The sequence below is a fragment of the Dipodomys spectabilis genome, unplaced genomic scaffold (genome assembly GCF_019054845.1).
Source record: "Dipodomys spectabilis isolate Male_0828 unplaced genomic scaffold, ASM1905484v1 ptg000510l, whole genome shotgun sequence".
Classification (NCBI taxonomy): domain Eukaryota; kingdom Metazoa; phylum Chordata; class Mammalia; order Rodentia; family Heteromyidae; genus Dipodomys; species Dipodomys spectabilis.
The window spans coordinates 434299-439995 of NW_024871187.1; the positions used below are offsets into that span (position 1 = coordinate 434299).

The 5697-nt window shown below is 35.3% G+C and overlaps 1 non-coding gene across 1 annotated transcript; it reads right to left on the reverse strand.

Moving 5' to 3' along the window:
• Nucleotides 1-1716: 1716 nt before the first annotated feature.
• Nucleotides 1717-1823, reverse strand: LOC122099287. Its single transcript, XR_006145902.1, has one exon. It is a non-coding gene; the product is annotated as a U6 spliceosomal RNA (small nuclear RNA).
• Nucleotides 1824-5697: the final 3874 nt, after the last annotated feature.

The window sequence follows — 5697 nt, forward strand, 5'->3', positions numbered from 1 at the left end:
CCGGCTTCCTTGGAAGTAGAGCATGATTAATAGATAACATTGCTCACTACATGTAATGGTTTCTGTAATACTTATGACATTCTATTTAGTATTTAAAAAAAAACTTCTGGCTAAACTCAAAGCTCATGCATAGAAGTTTATGTTAAGTATTTTACAAGTTTTATTTCTCTTAATTCTTAAGATAACATTTGCTATAATGCTAATGTTATTACTATTTTAGTGTTGGGAAAAATTGTAATTAAAGGCACTAAGTGCATGGCCCAAAGACACACAGTGAGGAAGGAAATGAGTCAAAGTTTCCAAAAGTCTTTCAGCAATACACAAAAGGTAGGTAAATTCTTTCCATTCTCTTACACTCTCAATTCAATATTCATATTGTCCAAGAAATTATAGCATAGCAAATATTGCCCATCATGATTGTTTTCTATCACATTTTGTCTTCAACACAGACTGTGTTGGTGACATTGGATTATCATGCACAGAGCTGAGCTTCTAAATTGAGGTCCAAAGAGAAACAAATTTCTTCTGTCCCACAGTTCCAGTTTCCTTTTTTAAAAAGTACCAAAACTTTTAAATATCATAACTTACTATCTTTTAAGAATCCAAAAATGAAATAAATTCACATTTAATCAATCCAAAATGTTTTAAAAGTAGGAGATAATTAAACAGGCCCCCATGAAGTAAATTTTCTTCTACTTTTAAAATTATGCTGAAAGCCTTGTATTGGCTAGTCACACCTACAATCCTATCTACTCGGGATAGCTACTCAGGAGCCTGGGATCTGTGGATAACCATTGGAAGTCAATCAGGGCCAAAAAAAAAAAATTCATGAAATTATTTTTCAAAATTTTTAATGAACTAGCAAAGACCCAGGAAAGAAAATGTAGCTCATATAGTACCTCACCAACCTAGAGAAGAAAGGCCTAGCAAGACCTTCAAGCCCTGATTTCAAACTCTGAGCATGCCAACACACATGCATGCACATGCGTTCACGCGCACACATTTTTTCCCTTCCCCTCCCCAAATTAGAGAAGTGTACATACAAGAGGCAGATGCACCAACTTCAAACACAGAGAAAACAAGGGTTATAGCGTGGGGGAGGAACATACAAAGAAACGAAAATTCACATCGCACATTATAAGTACGTTAGAAACAATAGCAAGAAACAAAAAACTACTTTCCCTATCGTGGGGTTCAATTCCCTTAACATTATCATTTCTGTTCATATGCACATAGCTTTTGACCTTGTCTGCTTAACCCAGACATATATTCGTTATTGAAAATAAGGGAAACCATGGGACCTGTTTCTTTGGACTTGGCTTACTTCACTTAATAAATTTTTTTCCAAGTCTTTCCATTTCCTAACAAATGGGGCAATGTCATTCTTTCTGATGGAGGCATAGAATTCCCTTGTGTATATACATCACATTTTCTTGATCCATTCATGTAGTGGGGACAGCTGGTTGGTTCCATATCTTAGCTATGGTAAATAATGCTGCAATAAACATAGTTGTGCTGGTAGTTTTAGTATGGTCTTGTTTGTGATCATTTAGTAAATCCCCAAAAGTGGGACTGCTGGGTCAAAGGGGAGCTTTATGTGGAATCTTTTGAGGAACCTCCATAATGCCTTCCAAAGTGGTTGAACAAGTTTACACTCCCACCAAGAATGTTGTATGGTTCCCTTGTGGCCACATCCCCTCCAGCATCTGTTGTTGTAAAAATATGGAACACACCACGAATTTGCATATCGTCCTTGCGCAAGTGCCATGCTACTCTTCTCTGTATTGTTCCAATGTTAGTGTATGTGTGGCTGAATTGAGCACAGAATATTTTTTATATCAAAAGTGCAATTGTGGGGGCTGAGAAGGTGGCTCAGTGGTAGAGCGCTTGCCTTACATGCATGAGGCCCTGGGTTCGATTCCTCAGCACCACATGAGCAAAAAGAAAAAAGCTGCAAGTGGCACTGTGGCTCAAGTGGTAGAACGCTAGCCTTGAGCTGAAGAGCTGAGGGACAGCGCCCACGCCCAGAGTTCAGGCCCCACGAATGGACCCCCCCCAAAAAAAAGTGCAGTTGGATTTTATTAAACTAGACAATTCAACAAAAAGTAAGTTCAAAAGAATTGTCATGAAATTTTAGAACCATATATTTCTTACATAAGCACAAATTTAAGAATAAAGTCAAGATTGACATGTCAAAAACAAAATAATTCCAGATATTTGTTGCTCAAGAAATGTGTAGGAGGGGGATTCAATTATTCTATACAAGGCACCTGTCATAATGAACACTGCACCAAGTGTTAAGGTTTGTTAAAAGTTTTAATGTTTTAAATATATTTAATTTTGGGAATTTGTTTACATATGCCAAAATTAGGACTGTTTGGCAGGTATAAAACTTTTCCATAAAGTATTTAAGATTTATGGTAGCAGACATATACTACTAAGTATGTACATTTCAGAGTTTAGAGAAACTTTATCAATAAGAAGTTGCAAAGTTTTTGTGTAAAGAAGCAGAATGAAGTGTTAACACTTTGTTAACTACACAGGCTGTTAAAACTTTAGGGCTTCCTCAGTTTATAAGTTAACGAGGAAAAATGATGATATAAGCCATAAACAAATAATGAGAAGAGCCATAAATAGTAATCTTAGTGGATAGCTTTAAAGACTATTCATATTCTATAAAACTCTTGATGAACATCACAACCTCAGTCAGTGTTAAATGTACAGGATTATGAGAAAATAGTAAAATCTAATATGTAGTACACTTCAAATAGTGAAAACAGTGATAATATTTTTGTTTTTTATTTTACTAATTATTAACATTTAATGATTGTTTTCTTTATTTGTAGCATTGTTTTACTTGTAGAAATATAGTACAACTTTTTTGGGGGGGTCTGGTCATGGGGCCTGGGCGCTGTCCCTCAGCTCTTCAGCTCAAGGCTAGCGCTCTACCATTTGAGCCACAGCAATAATTCCGGCTTTTTTCTTTTTCCTGAGGAATCTAACCCAGTTCCTTATGCATGCAAGGCAAGCGCTCTACCACTGAGCCACCTTCCCAGCCCTAGTACAACTTTTTGTAAATCATCATTAGGAGGCACTTTGAGAAGGTTACTTGGATGGTCAAACCAATTTTTATAGGTGCATGTTCATTTAAAAAGAGGAAAATTAAGATCAAAATATTTATTTAAAAAATTATCAAATAGAGTCTGAGTCAGAAGGTTTGATAAATGTCCACACCTAAAATTTTATCCCTAGGCTGAAGCAGCGGTATTACAGAGTTTAGGCCAAAACAGTGACAGACTGTGGGTTGTTCTTTATTTTGATTTTGTTGGTCATGAGGCATGTTCTCTTGGGCCTGGGTGTTGTCCCTCAGCTCAAGGCTAGCGCTACCACTTGAACCACTGCACCACTTCCATCTTTTTTTGCTTATGTGGTGCTGAGGAATCAAACCCTGGGGATGATGCATGCAAGACAAGCACTCTACCACTGAGCCACCTTCCCAGAAACTGTGTTTTAAAAAATCATCTAAACAACATTTGCTTTCTGCTTTGGGTAATAGAGTGAGAGATATAAATATATTTTTATATTTTTGTGAATTGTACTTCTAAATTTATACTAACTTCAGCCACTTTATCCTTTTCAAAGTCATAAATATCTCTGAGAGTTTGCTTCAGTGAAGATTGTTTTTGCATTTATAATTTCTTCTGAGTTATTTTTATTTTTATCAAAATAACTTTATATTTCATGTTGATTTGTTATCATATAACAAATACCTTCAAATGTACACATAGAGTCTAAAGATAGCAGTATGAATATTCTCATACAGCTCTTGTTTGTCTGTTATGCACTTCTAGTATTGTGATATTTCTCTCTCTCTTTCACTCTCTCCCATGTCTAAGTACCATGTCTGTTACTTAGAATTTCAGCTTGTCTACTACTATCCTTCAGGATCCACTAGTTTTGTGGGAACATGATAGCGACCATCAGTTACCCTTGCATTCTTTAAGAGTTATAAGAGTGACTTGATATTATTCTTTGCCATAATAAATGGCAAAACAGCAGATCTAGGAATTCCTTTTCACGTTTACTATTATAAATTTTATCTCATAGGAATCATTGGGATGGATAAGATACTGTTAACCTGTGACCTAAAAGTTCTTTTTCTTTTACAAACAACCTTTTTCTTTTATTATCAGTTAGTAACTACACATAATGAAAACAAAGCTAGCCTATGGAAAGTGGACCGAAGTTGCTCACAGGGATGAAAAAAAAAAGGAATGTGGGAAGTGTGTACAAAGGATGCCCATCATAGAACACAGATCCTAGGAGCAATTTATCATGTACACTTTGTGAGAAAGACAATGTGCTGTGAACTATAGATTAAATCACTGAACAACTGATATATATATATGCCATATATTTGTATATGTATATTTATTTATATATGCACACATATGTGTATATGCCCTTATATATGTACACATGTATGTTACTGTACACGCAAATACACACGTACATGTACACATGTATACATGCACACATGGAGAAAGACACATAGATACAGCCAACACAAGTTTCACTAGGTGTTGAATATGCCTCAAATGGAATGCTTGGAACAAAGTATGTTCAAGATGTATTTGTCTCTAAGCGTTTTTTTTACCACTCTCTTATCTCTTAAAACTTGTACATTTAGAGAGATTCCACTTGCAAAATGCAGTACAAGGGATAGCAAATCACTCAGAAAACTCAGTAAGTAAAGTTCATATGGTGTTTCCTTGCTCCCCACAGAATGCTTGCTCTTGTAGAAACTCTCAACAATCAAAGTAGAAGGAGAATGCCCTGGTAAAGAATAAAGTTATAAGGTTTTAAATGGCATCCTTACTTGAGCTTTTTCCAAGGACTGGATTCTACACATACATTTAACCAACTCATGTGAAAAGTCTTATGTGAGAAATGCTGACTAAGGTCTTGCTGATTTCCTGGCCAAGAAAATAAGAAAAAAAGAAAATACTTTTAATGTTTTAAAGTTTGAGAATAATTTGTAACCTGTCAATAAATGTGTAGAACACAATTATACCAAGTAACAAAAAATGATGGTGTTTCATTTATGTGCTCTTGGCCTTGATGAGTGATTTTAGGTGTGTCTACACAAGTAGAATCAGCATAAATCAAGCTAGCACTTCTTCATTTAAGATATAAGGAAAGGATACAGGTTGACCCATTCTAACAATGAGGTGTACAAGACAGTCTATCAAGGGGTGGGGGGTGAATGGGGAAGTTGGGGAGGAGTGAAGGAATGGTATGGTAGAGGAAAAACAAATGAGGGGGTAACAATGCTCAATAAGAAATATACTCATTACCTTACTTAGGTAACTGTAACTCCTCTGTACAGTATATTTACAATAAAAAATATATATTAAAAAGATACAAGGAAAACTTCTGTACTTATAGGAAGTTGTATTTATCACTCAATATCAGTAAGGTATTGGTTTTAGGACCAAAGGTATATGAAAACTTTGGATACTCAAATTCTCTACGTAAACACAGTATATTATTTACTTTAGAATCTGCCCACAAGCTAGTGCAGAGTAATTGCTATGAAAATTTTTACTGCATTCTAGGTTTGAAATGAAACATAAAAATATATGCAATATCAACAGATACAAATTTTTTCAGATAAATGTTTTTTGCAGTTTGTGG